The sequence below is a fragment of the Anomalospiza imberbis genome, chromosome 3, assembly GCF_031753505.1.
Source record: "Anomalospiza imberbis isolate Cuckoo-Finch-1a 21T00152 chromosome 3, ASM3175350v1, whole genome shotgun sequence".
Taxonomy (NCBI): Eukaryota; Metazoa; Chordata; class Aves; order Passeriformes; family Viduidae; genus Anomalospiza; species Anomalospiza imberbis.
In genome coordinates this window covers 113,145,452-113,159,427 of record NC_089683.1, presented here as the reverse complement: position 1 = coordinate 113,159,427, position 13,976 = coordinate 113,145,452, and the positions used below count along the sequence as shown (strand labels likewise).

Sequence of the window (13,976 nt, the reverse complement as noted above, 5' to 3'; positions counted from 1 at the left end):
ATGCTAATGCTTCAGAGGGTGGATTAGCTGAAGGAACTGACTCATGCATTTCCTGCCTTTCGATAATTACCTAGCTTTCGTTCAATAAGGGATGCTGAGGAACAAAGGAAAGACACAGCCCTTCAGTTTTGCCAGTTCTCCGTGAAATTATCCCCAAGCCTTCAGTGCAGCAGCATGAGTTTGCTAACGTGGCTTTAACCTCTCGCGCTGGAATTTGTAGGTGATGATCTATGCTCAGTCAAGGGTGAAATGTAGGTCCAGATGTTCCCTCAGGGAGATGTAAATCACACTTGCTGCTGCAGCATTGCACATTCTTTGTGGGCTAGGAAAGCTGCCTGTACAGGACTGGGAATTCCTTCCTCTGTTATTCCACCTTTGGGTCAGGTACTCCTCTTCATCCCAGGCCTCTGGATTGAAGGATGAGGATGAAGCATTACAGCAGATATCATCATGCTCCACTTTGGGTCCAGTATCTCATTTTTAGTTCAGCCCTCCCTCTTGATGGACTTGCAACTTGCTGCCTACAAACTGAATGCAACAGACTGCCTTCTTCCTGTGTGCTGTGAAACCCCATTCATGTCCTTGTTCCCCATGTGGGGCTTTTTCCCCTGACCCAGTGAATTCCAGGGAACAATGGAGAGTTCCTGCAGCAAAAGTACTCAGCCTTTCCCTGGCATAGCAGGTGGAATTTTTAAAGCTGTCAGTGTAGCAGTACCTTCTCATTTAGGGACAAGCACCAAGAGCATTATCATACATGAAGCTACTTTACAGTAACTTCTACCAACCAAAATGAGTGGATCATTCTAGAGAGCCTTAATAACCACTCAGCATATTTGATAATGCCACTGCTGTCGGTATCATACTCACCACGATGTTTAATAGCTGAACAGATGCAGCTGACTAGAGCACCACATGGTAGGCAGCAGCAGGGAGTCCCATTTGACAAGTTGGTTTTGGTTTATTTCCTTCCCAGAGAGCCTTCCCTGATATCTCGGGTTTCTGTAGTGTTTTGATTTGCTGCTCAGCAAACAGGAAAAGGCAGGGGAATTCTCTACTGCTTGTTTCCAAAGCAAACGGGGTTTTGACGTGCTAGTGAATGTGCTATGAAATTCCTAATTAAGTTCATGTAAGGAATGTTTTGATGCCAAATTGCCTGCTCTTGGTCTGAAAAGAGTTGGGTTTCAGCAGGAAGCATAAACATGTATGCATGGTCTGTTTGTAGGATAGCAACTATGAGGTTTTTTTGAGGTGACTTCCCATTTGAGGATTTTAATTTTCTTTTAATTGCAAGATTTTGTGTATACATCTGCAAGTCACTTTGCACAGTGAGCAGTAACTCTTGGCTGTAGTAGTGCCATGGGATGCTGCAGTTGTTTGGTGCTTCTAGATTTGCTCTCCATGGAACAATACAGAGGAACATTTTGTAAGACTTTCCAGTCTTCTAATTGCTTGCCTACAAAAACACCTGAGTATGTACTCTGAGGATAAAAGAAGATGGCTCTGCTGTTAACACATTCTAAAAAATCAGTGGATAATGCAAAGGAGACAATGAAACTGTGGCTATATGATTTGGGTGTTTCTTTCCAGGAAACATATAAGAATAATACAATTAAGATGGGAACAAGACTAAAAGTGCTGCAAAACTCATGTTATCCACCATATATTGCCTGGTCCATAAATAAAAACAGAAACTCCCTTGGTTATTTTTCTTTATTAATGCTATATACTGTATATAATGTGTATAGAAGTATATAATGTTATATACTTAAAGATAGGTGCTGCCAAGGTTTAAATTAATGGGTAATGCCTTCCCCAGAGCTAAAATCTTGTCACAACTTAGTGCTCAGCTGAGAAGCTCCTTTGGAAGATATTTAAGATTTCTGGGGTTTTATTCCTAATCTACTTTTTGAATATTTTGCTGGCTATTTAAAATGATATTCTTAAAGCATTGATTTTCTTTTCTTTCCTCTTGCTTTTCACTGCATATTCAAACTCAAAAAAAAAACACCAGCACGTCTCCTTGTCACAGCTGTAGTGTGGTACATGATGACACCAAGCTGTGCCAGTGTGGGAGGAGGGGAGACAGGGGTTGCAAGCACTGTGGAGAACTGATTAAAATTCAAAATGAGCTTGATAAAGTGGAGAAATAATCTGAAATCAGGAAGATGAATTTCTACAAAGGAAAGCGCCGATTCCTGTACCTTAAGATGGAAAAATCAAATGCACAGCTATAAAATGAGGAATAATTGTGGCCTAGAAGTAGTTCTACAGAAAAGATTGGGAAGTTACAGCTGATTGCAATTTGCTGCAGACACAGACAAGCATCAATCTGGGATGCATTGACAACACAGGGGGTGGCAGAGGAGGAAAAGTTTGATGTTCACACAGCTCTGCTGGGATCTTAGCTGAAGAAGGATGTCCAGTTTTGAGTACTTGGCTTTTCAAAAGGAGGTATGGAGAGAAGGCAGCTACTAGAGGATTCAGCAATATACTCTAGTTTTTTGAATGCTCTAGTTTATTAAATTCCCCAGAAGAAAATGAAGTGATGGGCTCTGATTTTCTCATATAAGAGAAGACAGGGTGTGTCTGGTCTTGAAAGTGTACAAATAGGTCATTAACAATCACAACCGTGGCTAATCTGTGTTGCCTGCCTGTCAGCATGAGGTAAGAAATAGCTGGTTTAATTGCAACAATGCTCTTGGGTATTGGAAAAAACTTTCTGCTTGATGGCTAGCAGTGGAGCTGGGTCTGTAGGCAGGCCCTGTTAATTTATGCTTTCAAGATCAGGCTCCGTTCCTATCGGTATTGGGAATGCCATGGAGACTTCTGCTGTGTGTTTTTTGCTAAAGTTAGCCTGGATGTGTTCACTGTTGCCAGCAAAGGGTGGGTAGAGCAGGTTCTTCTTAGGTTGCACACTCCCATTTATGCTGCAGTTTTTAACGGGAAGGCTTGGGTCCAGGAATGATCTAAGAGGAATGCTTGGATGTAACCACAGGGAGGTTCTCTGTTGTTGTTCCTAAAGACTCAGAAATGGGAGAGAGTGAGCTGCTGCTGCTGAGCATTTTCTTTTAATACCCATTGGTCTTAGTGTCAGCAGCAAACTCCAAGGTTGTGCAGCAGCACCAGCTAGAACCTGCTCTCTCTCTCTCTGCCACACCAGCATCCCCTCTTTTTTAACGCTAGAGAACTGCTTTGCTGCTAAATGTGGGAAAGAAACGTGGATCTGTAAGGCTGGGAATTGCTCTCCAGCCCTGCAAAGGCCTGTTGCTGTGTTCTTCCCTAGCTTGTTGGCATGTGCCTCCTCGTCAGCTTGTGGGAAAGGTGGTGGTGATGTAACTAAGTTTGCCTCCTCGCCCACCTCTCAAATGTTAGCAAGTGTTTGCTTTGGTTGGTGTGTGGGAGTGGTGAGGTAATTTGAACCATCCTGGTGGAAATCCAAAATAACCCCAAAGGGCTAAATAGATTGCTGAGCAAAACACATTTGGTTATATTGAGAAAATAACGTGCAATTGGGGTGAATTTATTTTGCAGCTTTTTGAGCCATTTGGCCAGTTCACTGGCTGCAGGCAGCTGTGCAGCCCTGTGAAACATTTTTTAGGGTTTCTTGTCACAATAGTGCATGAAGTTTATCTAAAAGATAAAAATCACTCACAAGTCATGGAGGATTAGCTTTCCTGTTTAATTTCTAATGTAAACTTTCTAGTTTATTAACGTTGCTGATTATTTGTGATGCAGCTTTCTAATGATTTTAGTGGAATGTTGATTTTAAAAAATCCTTTGGCTACTAAGAGTTGTCACAACTTCGTGCCCATATTATAAAAGCTCAGTATGCTTTAAGCATGGAAGAGGCTAAATCTCGATTCTCTGTGTGTGCTGTTGTCAGATGACTTTGTTCTGGGGTTTCCTCTGGAGCACCCTCCTTTAGTCACCCTGTCTAACCTCCTCCTCCCCAGAGCTGTGCAATGCAGCTTCACCAGCTTATTTTGCACTTCTGCAGTCACAAAGGTAGAGCGTGGATTTGCTTCATTGACCCAAAATATTAGAAGTTGTCCAGACTGATAATGCACGTCCTTTCATTGAGCTGGAAGAAAAACAATGAATAAATTTGTCGCTGTGACTGTCAGGATTGCTACTTTATCTGTCTTGTAATGGAGATATAGTTCAGCATTTCTAATTATGATATTAATCTTCACTATCCCCTGCTACATGAGTAATATCAGGATACTGGTACATGGAATTTATTGCTTTTGACCCTCAGAGGCACCAGTCACAGGCACTTCTGGTTTACTGGCAAACCTAATTGGTTCCCTACAGTCCTTCCTTCTCTCACTGAAAATATTTGAGAGTTTTGTGCTGCCTTTTGCCTGTAATGTACAGTAACGTGAAGAATCAAGACAGGGAAATGGTTTTGCATGAATCACGTTCTCCCACACATGAACCACTGATAGGATTATCACAACCATTCCTAACATTGTTAGCGTTTTTTTGAAAGTACAGCTAAGATTGATTTGTACATCAGAAAAGCTTTGGAAAGCATACTGGTTTGGAGTAGTTTGTAATTGTTTTTTAAGGGTCAGATTGCAAGAGAGTTCCTGATCACAGGCACGTTACTAACCTGTGGCAGGTTAGTTGAAAGGTAGGTGTGGAGAAAGCAGAATAAAAATGGTATCCTTTCAGGAGGTGTGGAGCAGGTGGTGGAGCCTTCCCTGCACCCCACTTTTGCTGTGCTTCCCTTTGGGCCTGACGGTTTTTGAGTGATACTAAATTATGGTACCAAGATAAAAGGTCGTGCTTCTCTTCTTAGTCCTATTGGGGAGGCAATAGCAGGGCTTTGACACTTAGGGCTGATTTTTAGGCAGATAGCAGGCTTTTCTGCTGGCATTCAGCTGTCTTTTTTATAAATTTCCTGCTTGGGATGCTCAGTTCTCTTTCTTTTCGTTGTTTTGTTTCTCCCTATCTTAAGCACGTACACCACTCTCAGGAAAAACTTTATGGGATTTCAAACTTGTTATTTTGATCTCAGGTTAAAACCACCAAACCTGAACCTTGCAGAGGCAAACCAAGGGTTACCCATTTACTGTCTGTGAGCTCCTGTTCACTGCCAGGAACTGGCTGCAGCAAGAGAAGCACCAGTGGTCTGATCTAGGCAGCAGTGCTCTGTAAGCTGGAAAAATGAGTTTTTTCCCAGTCTCATTTCTCAATGGAAGCCAGAACATAGACAATTTTCTGGATTGTGGTAGAATGTACCAGGCTGAATGCAAAGGGTCTCTGCTTGGCACCAGTAACCAGCTAGTGCTGGCTTCAGTGGGCCTGGAAGAAAGCTGGATTCAAATTCTTTCCCCACTGAGTTCAGACTGGGACCTGATCCAGACTCCCACACTGTGGCTTCAGAAGTCAACTTTTGACTCACCGTGGTAACTGCATCTTTGTTTCATTCTTGCTTTCAGAAATGTACAAGGTTTATTTTTCTTGCTGTGCATCAGGAAGGAGAGGGTTCTGAAAATTTTCTTTTTCAATAAATAGATCAACGAAAATGTTTGCTAGTCAATTTTGGTGAAAGCACATCTTCTATCTGTTGATGATAAAATGGTCTTTTTCATGATCATTACAGTCATGATTGCTGTTGCTTGCTTTTTCTAAAATCAGGATCTATATAGTAACAACTTCCTGAAAGGTTTTTAATCAAAATTCAGGATGAAGGCCTATTTCATATTTCGCTAAAATAAACGAAAAGGACTCCTAACTGTTGTTTCTAGAATAACTGAGAGGTGCAGGAGGCAAGAAACTTGTAGGTGACTGCAAGAGTTGCCCAGCATTAGGGACAGATTAAAGGAAAAATGTCATGGTGCTTCTGCTCTTAGCATGAAACATGGCACATTGACAATTCCTGGAACCCAATGTACATTTCCAAAGGTCAAAACCTTTTCTAAATCCATTAATACTGCTGAATTTATCACCTTTTAGTACAACGGAATGTGTCTGGAGAAGTGGACCAGGGACGTGATGATTAAGCACTGGAAAAGACAGAGCACTTGGATGATACATTCTCTTACGTGTTGTAGTGGGTATTTTTCTAGTTATGAAAGGAGTTTACAAAATTTTTACTACCAATTCAAGCTACCCGAGATGCTTGAAATCTGAATTCTGTGTCCTAGTTGCTTGATTTATTAACATAGGCAACATAATAGTTCTCTGTATCAATCACTTGTTATAAATCTCAAAAAAAAAAAAAAAAAGACAACCAGTAATTATAACAAAAAATTAATACATTAGAATGAAAGATGTTTTTAAAAGATAATTTAATGGTTTAAAAATAAGTGTTAAAAATAAAAATCTGTTTCTTGCTCAAAATGAATCCCTGCTGTAACTATTTCAAGGGTGTAAAGTTTAGATAGAGAGCTAAGTTGTTGTGTTGGGTTTCTGTTGGTTATCATGCGATTAAGAGGGAATTTGGCATAAGTGTAAATGAAGTCTACTCACATTGCTCTTGAGGCAAAACATTTTGGTCTCTTTTTCCTCACCTCACATTCTCTGAATAATAGAAAATAAGTAAGTGTGGTTGCCAGCAATAATTATGTTTCTTGAAAATTCAAAATACTCTTTTGAAGAAGACTGTGCCAAATTTGTTTCATTCTATTCTCACTTCCAAGGTATTTCTAGTGGAGCAGGTACTCAGTGCGTAATAGAAATCTGTCATGCACAGCTTGTGTATTTTGAGCCTTCAAGAAACGTAAACTCTTCAATTTCACATTGAAGACCTGCCACATAAAGATTTTTTAACTGCATGGCAACAGAAAAGAAATGGTTCTAGCATTAGAGAGAGGTAATCCAGAGGATCACCTGACCAACATGCAGCTCCTTAATATTAGTTACTAATCTTATTATTAAATGAAAGTAAAAATGGAAAGAAGTTTCTTTGGTGTTACATCACTGCCCTGTTGGCTTTTTTTTTTTAATGAAAATTTTAAATCTTAACCATTTGATTACCTTCTCTTGAATTATGAATTCAGGGTTTTAAAATAGTGACAGAAATGTAATCACGAGATATAATTTACAAGTAAAAGACATAGGATGAGTTGTTTCATTCTTTCTTGCCTTTTTTTTCCTTCATTAGGCACAAGATTATGTGTTTGTTCTACATTCTGATACTGTTCTAGACCTGTATAGTCGAAGCTAATTCCAATTTCAATTATTTTAGTTAAAATACATTTAGAAAATATAGCTCATGCCAAAGGCACATATCTGAAGTTTGTTATGTTGCCATAAAAAGCAGAAATCTTGGATTCATTTGATATACTTTGGATGTTGGTGCCTCTTGGTGACTCCTTCAACATTTTCTGCAAGATTGTGAAAGTAGGTGCTTATTTATTATTAGTAGAAGTGGTATTTTAAGGAATGCAGTGTAAGCTCTATCTAACAGGACAGCCAATGAAGAGAAAAATGGTTCTGCATGACTGTAGGAAGGGGAATGAGCAGTGAAAATATTCCTGGGCACCATCTCAGTAACAAACGCACCAGAAAAGTGTCTCTCTGGAGAAATGCAGCTCTGAAGCAAGATTTATAACCCCTGTGTGACTTTGAAGATTGCTTGTTAAAAGAAAACACCAAAGTGCAAGGGTTCAGAGTTTCAAGTCAATTGCAACACTTATTTGAATATACAAATCAGGCGCCCTGCCTGCGTCCCCCTTTTAAACAAAGATTGCATGGATGCTTCAGTGGTGCAGTACCAACCAAATGAGGGAAATGGGTTTTAAGGTTTGCCCTGTGGTTCTCACTGGAATGCACAAATGAATTTTTAATTCGCACCTGTGGGTTCTGCACAAAAAAATATCCTGAGGAAAAGGTGTCAGACATGATTGTGAGAAAATTTGTTATAACTGCATTATGCATCAAAATTATTATATTGGATGACAATTTCTATTATTTTACACAAAGTCCATTCAATTTAATTATAATTTACCACTCAAGTATACCATTCTCTTCATGCTAATCTTCAAATTATTCTTGTTTTTGCTCTAATAGCTATTTATGAGTCATAGAAAGTACACCTAATTAATACCTCTGCACATTGATACAATTAAACATTAATCAGATTTGATTTTTAGAGTAATGTGCTACCAATCTTCTAATCTTCTAAGTTATGACCTGATAAAAATTTCATTACTCTAGTTAAAAAGTTCGCAATGGGGAAGGGATTCCATTTAGTGCATCGAATACTTAGTGGTGTCTTCCATGCAAATTTTACACTCTTTTTAACACTCTCTACATAAATTGAAGTAGTGACACAAGTAAACGGATGTTCTAGAGATAAATAAAAAAAAAATCAGTCGTGAGCTTGTCAGGGGGCTCTAACTGAATGGTGATTTTTTTTTTTTAATTAACATGGGATAGCAGCATTTAGTCAACATATTTCCTTCTTCCTTTTCAGTTTAGAAGAGAAAGCCAGTAGATGTAAGCCTGAAACAATGCATCAACTTTCAAAAAGCCACCTTAGCAAGATTTGTATAAGCATGCTTGATTTATTCTTTTAATTTCATTTTGTTTTTACTTTCCAATTGTGGTGGGGGAAAGAAAAACAAAAGACCACCGTTGTTTCTGTATGTCAGAATAGACAGATGACTGTTGTGTTGATCATTGATTGCTGTCAAATCACTCACTGTGGCTCCTCCACTCCTGTCCCTGCCACACAATGCCCTGTGCCCCCCTGCCCCAGCTCCTGGACTCAGCTGCTGGTAAATCTGGGGATATATGACATGGAATGGACAGGTGGGGAATTAACTTTATCACATCCCTGAAGCTTATCTCCGACTCTATTAACTTGCTTCCAATGGTGAAAAATCCTTTTTGAATCCTCAGAAGTTCAGAGCAACAATATGGAATGAGCTCTGTGTCATAGGTTAGCTCTCCCAGATCATCTGCAGCTTACAGGTATTTCTTACACTTTTTTTCTTCAGAGAGCTAAACCCCTTCTTTTCATTCAATAAAAAAGCTGAAACATAATTTGATCTAGGCAAGGGCACAGCAAAGACAGTAGATAACCTATTAGCACAGCTTTGGGTTGGAACTGGAGAGATTCCAACTTTCATTCTGATCCTTAACAGGTTTAATTAACACTGTTTCTTACTCAGGCTTATTGCACTGCCAGCCCAGATTTGTTTAATGCTCTAGCATTTCTACCCCATGCAAGGAGTTTATAAAGGCAGCATCCAATTTTGAATTTCTCTTGTTGAAATAATGTTTTTCATGTATATTTTCTTGGATGTTTCCCAGAAACTTTAGACTATTCAACCCGTTATATCAAAATGATGGGACCAATTCTTCTGGGGGGTGTGGGTGGTTATGAAGCTGTCCTTCCCCTAAACTGAAAACATTTCTGGCTCAGAACAAACAGGAACATAATTGGCAGCCTGTTTAAAGGATGGGTCATGTTTTGTCTGGTGTGCAAAAAAGCTGGTTTCTTGGTTCCTCACGGGTAATCTGAAGTCAGAAGGAATTGGTAGGGCCTGCTGTGAGTATGGTGTGAAGGGAGGGTTTGGGGCTCTTGCAGTAAAAGTCTGGAGCTCAAGCTGTGCTCCATCAAGGTTTTGTGCAACTTGGAGAGGTTCAAGTGATTGTGCTTGAAGCAGTGGATCCCAAAAGCTGCTCCTTTGAGAGCTCTGTTCTTGTGAGCTGAGCAAAGGTAGTCATGGCTCTTCTCCACCCCTTCTGGGGAACAGTGTTGTGTGTGTGCAGCAGTGTGAAATGTGCCATGGAGTCCAGTGTTCCACGTCCAGGAAGGGATTTCTCATCCCCAGGGAGCTGCCAGCATGGTCTAGCCTTATCTATGGTGGGGTGGGAACAGTGTGCAGTGTTCCATGAACATCGCACAGGCTGTGGACTGAAAAAATACACAAAAAATATGCAATGTCCCCATAAAAGCTATGATTTCCTTCAAGTTTATAGGAAGGATGCTAAATGTGAGTTATGCTGTTTTCTAGAACACATAATGTAGTGTAAAAGAAGAAAATCCCTTTATTGTACTGTCCTGTGAGAATTGAAGGTTATGCCCATTGTCGTTGGGTGTTACCCCCCTTAAACTGCACATACTGAGGACTCATCTTTTTAAGATGTAGCTCCCAATGGTTCCCTTCTGCTACATCTCTGTAGAAATATTAATGGTTGTCTGATTATTTATGTCAAGGTTCAGTGCCTCTCTGATTTAATTCTTTAGGTATTACATCACTCATGGCTGTATCTCTGTTATGCTTGGCATATAACCTCTACTAAGCCCTTTTCTAAAAAGTTTGGCTTTGGCTGGGTGGTTTTTTGTGTTGTTGTTGCTGTCATTTTATATGTATTTGTTTATTTATTTCCAAAATGTTAATGAAGACTAAATGCCTAGTATTTTGGTGAGATCACCAAGGAATTCTACTGGAAAGATCAGTCATAATGTTTAGGGATGCTTTTAGTAGGAAGAAAATAATTTCATCTTTTGAAGACAATTTGGAATAGGCGGAATAGGGGAGTAAGATGTCACTCAGAAATTAAAAATAATTTTTAAAAAAGTCTAACCAGTCATTTGTCCTATACCTCCAAAGACAGAGCTCTGAATTAACCTCACTCCAGATCCCTCCCCCAGAACTACTTTTTCTAGTCTTGACATCTGCTGGTTATTTCAAATAGCCGTGGGCACAGGGTAAGGCTTCCAAGAGGTAAAAATTTAATGTTACACTAGGCTCTTGTTAATATTTGTTGAGAGGGAACAGGCTCTGCCACTGTTCAGAAGCCCTCTGCCACATCAATGATAGGAAAAAGGAGTGTAAAATAAGTGTGGAGTACATGCCCTGGCATGGAGACTTCAGCACTCTGTTCCTTGAATTCCCTAGCATGTTTTCTTGGAAAAACATTCATCATCTGATATTTACCCCAAACCAAAGCATGAACTGGCAGCTTAAATTTGCTTAAATTTTTAAAGGGTGTTTCTTCCTGGCAGCTCCTAAAAGGAAAACATTGGCGTGCCTTTCTTTCTCAATACACACTTTATTGCCCCAATCAGCATTAATGGCCTAAAGTGATGTTGTTTGTTTTTAATTCAGCCAAGCTGCTACCAAAAAAAGTTGCATGTCAAACAGCCCTGTAAAAAGAACAACAACAACAACCAAAAAAAAAAAAGGTCAAGATCAAATTCTCTTGTGTGTGTGACCTACCTGGAGGACTCAAGGATCCTTTTTGCCCCCAGTTCTTAAATAAATAAATAGCTTTACTTGCCAAGTTTCCTCAAAATTTTGAGTTGTTCCATGCAATTTTTAGTAGCATTTTAATGGCCAAATATTCCAAGCTTGCATTTTGGATTTACTGGAAATGCTGATCATCTTTAGGCATACTTTTTTAAAGGCATTTTTAATGGGAATAAAACTTGTAGAACATTAAACCAAAATATTGTCACTGTTATTAAAAAAAATTACATGGTAATTGCTGTGGGGGGACCTTTGTCCATTACTGCTGTTGCATGATTTTAGAGCAATGCTGGGTTATACATAGGAAACTTTTACACTCGTACATACAATTTTCTTTAATGATCAGCCCTAAACTGTGGTTTGTTCTTGCAATGCAAGTGATGAGCTTTGCTTTCCTGGTTTTCTGCAGTCACTTGGGCAATGCGTAAATCAAAGATTGTATTTGGTTTTTTTAGGGGGGTTGTTTGATTTAAGTTTTTTGGGGTTTGTTGTTTTCTGATTTGGGCTTGAACTGCAGTAGCTCCCACTTATGTCTGTGCAGGTGTGTGTTTATGTGTAGGACCTTGCATAATAGAAATCTGTCATGGACTTGAATATCTTTCTAGGCTGTTACTCTCATGGGTAAGAGCCTAATTCTCATGAGGATTATTTTGTCCATCAGACATTAATGCTAAGTATGACAGGTTACTGTTTTGCTTGATTTGCAGCTTGATTTACAACATAGAAGACCCCAAACAGAAATGCTGACCTCTCCAGATAAAGTCAGCAATGTAACAGTTTTATTATTCATTTAAATGTCCCTAGGGCAGCAACCTTTTTTTTATTAGTTTAAAATAATTTTTGGAACGAAGCCCATGTGTTTTTGTGTTTGTCTCTTAGTTCTGAGCCTTGGGCAAGATGTAGGGCTGGGCAAAAGATGACCAGCACTATGCATCTTCATAACCATGACAGGTTTCTCTTGGCCAAGATAAAATATGGCTGTTCTACCTGGATAGTAAATGAAAAAGACAAAACAGTGTAACATTTGCTTATACTTCTAGCAGTAGGATTTTTTTTTACTGTATTTTCTAGTTTGAGGAGCTTGGTGTCTTGTCCAGAAATGGCCTTTTATTATCATGGTAGTTTGAAAAGTCCGTTATGGCTGATGGAGGTTTTGGATTTTCTGGGAAAGGAGCTTGATTTCTGAAGAAAACATGGGTCTGTAATCATCACATCCACTAGTCAATCCTATTTTTTCTCCAACAACATTTGAACCGCGTGTTAGAAAAATTCAGTAAAAGCCTAAGGTATCAAAGGTACTAAATTCTTGCCTTTTTTTTCTGCTTTTCTTTTTTGGTTTGGCTTTAGTTTGTTTGTTTGGGTTTTTCCCTTTCGTTTTTCCTTTTGGTGAAAATCAGCAGTTCAGTAATGTAGGGAGACCTGTTACTCTCCCACTGGGAGGAAGGCAAGGAAAACGCAGATACGATCTGTTCTTTTTGGCAGTGGCTGAATGCTCAATCAGCAGCAGAACATTGTGGCCAGTCTGTGTGTAACTCCAGCCTGGGGAAGGCATTTACTGTCTTTTATTGAAGGACAGGGAAAGACAGAATATAGTGGGAGGAAAAAGAAAGAAGAATATAATTGGAGAAACAAGAAAAGGAAATCTTTTGAGAGGCTGCAGGGGGGTCTTGACAGGGGACTGTTGACGTGGGAGGGACAGAGAAGAATCAGAGTCAAATCAGCAGCAAAAGAGCTGAGTTAACTGTGCTTACAGAGCAGTCTTGTGAGGATGCCATGAGAAAAACAGAAAGCCAAGAGTAGTTCTCCTTGCTTTTGTGTTTTTAACGTGGCACAATCTTCACTTTTGGTTACCAAATACTCTTCTGATAAAGCAGCACGCTAATTACAGAAGAAATCCCGCTGCACTTTTCACATTTAAGTACTATTTTATGTTGATTTTTTGGAGCTTAGTAACAATTATATGCAAGTTTATTACCCCTGCATAAGCTGGTTCCAACCCAGCAGGTATGCTGCATTTTCCTAGTTTCCTCTGGGGAACACACCTAGCCTGACTTGTACCAAGCTACCAGGTAATTTTGAAAATTGGTTTAATTGGTTCACAAATGGAATAAGTGAGCAATAGCTGTAATATGCTCTAACCAAAAGAAATAAACCCAACCAACCAAAAAAATAAACCTTGGTGAAATTTAAAAGCAGATTGCCAGAGTGTGTGGTATTTAAAATCAGTACTAGGAATTGTCCATTCAAAAGAATGGCCAATAAAAGTTTATTTTACCAGGAGGAAGGAATGGCATCAGTCTCAAATTTTTGCAGAGGTGATTAAAAACTGCTGGGACTTCTTGTGAATTTTCAAGCTAACAGACCTGGAATACATGAAGCTGAAAATAAAGTATTTCCAAATAGGCTAAAATCGTTTTTAAAATTCAGTGGGTTTTATAGCTTGTCCTCAATCCTTAAGTGCCTTGAATTACATCCACCTATGACTGTAATAGCTTGAATGAAGGTAAAAGTACACAGCACTCTGAGTAATGCTCAGATGCAGAATTTACAGTATTCTCATTTCTTTGTTTGGTCAAGACTATGTAAGCTGTAGGAATATTAATATATTGGATGGCTATATTGTACAGCAGGGGGAAAATTAATGAGGCAGATTCAGTATGATTTCAGGCATCTGACAAAGCTGGTTTATAGCTGCAGATAGTGTATAAGTTATGCATGAGCTTCTTCCAGCTAAAAATAATAGTTCACATAGTTACCCAG

General features: G+C 39.3%; 1 protein-coding gene across 37 annotated transcripts in view; it reads left to right on the top strand.

Moving 5' to 3' along the window:
* Positions 1-13,976, top strand: part of NRXN1 (neurexin 1) — a 674,512-nt gene that overhangs the window by 476,036 nt on the left and 184,500 nt on the right. The gene's annotated exons all lie outside the window — the stretch shown is intronic.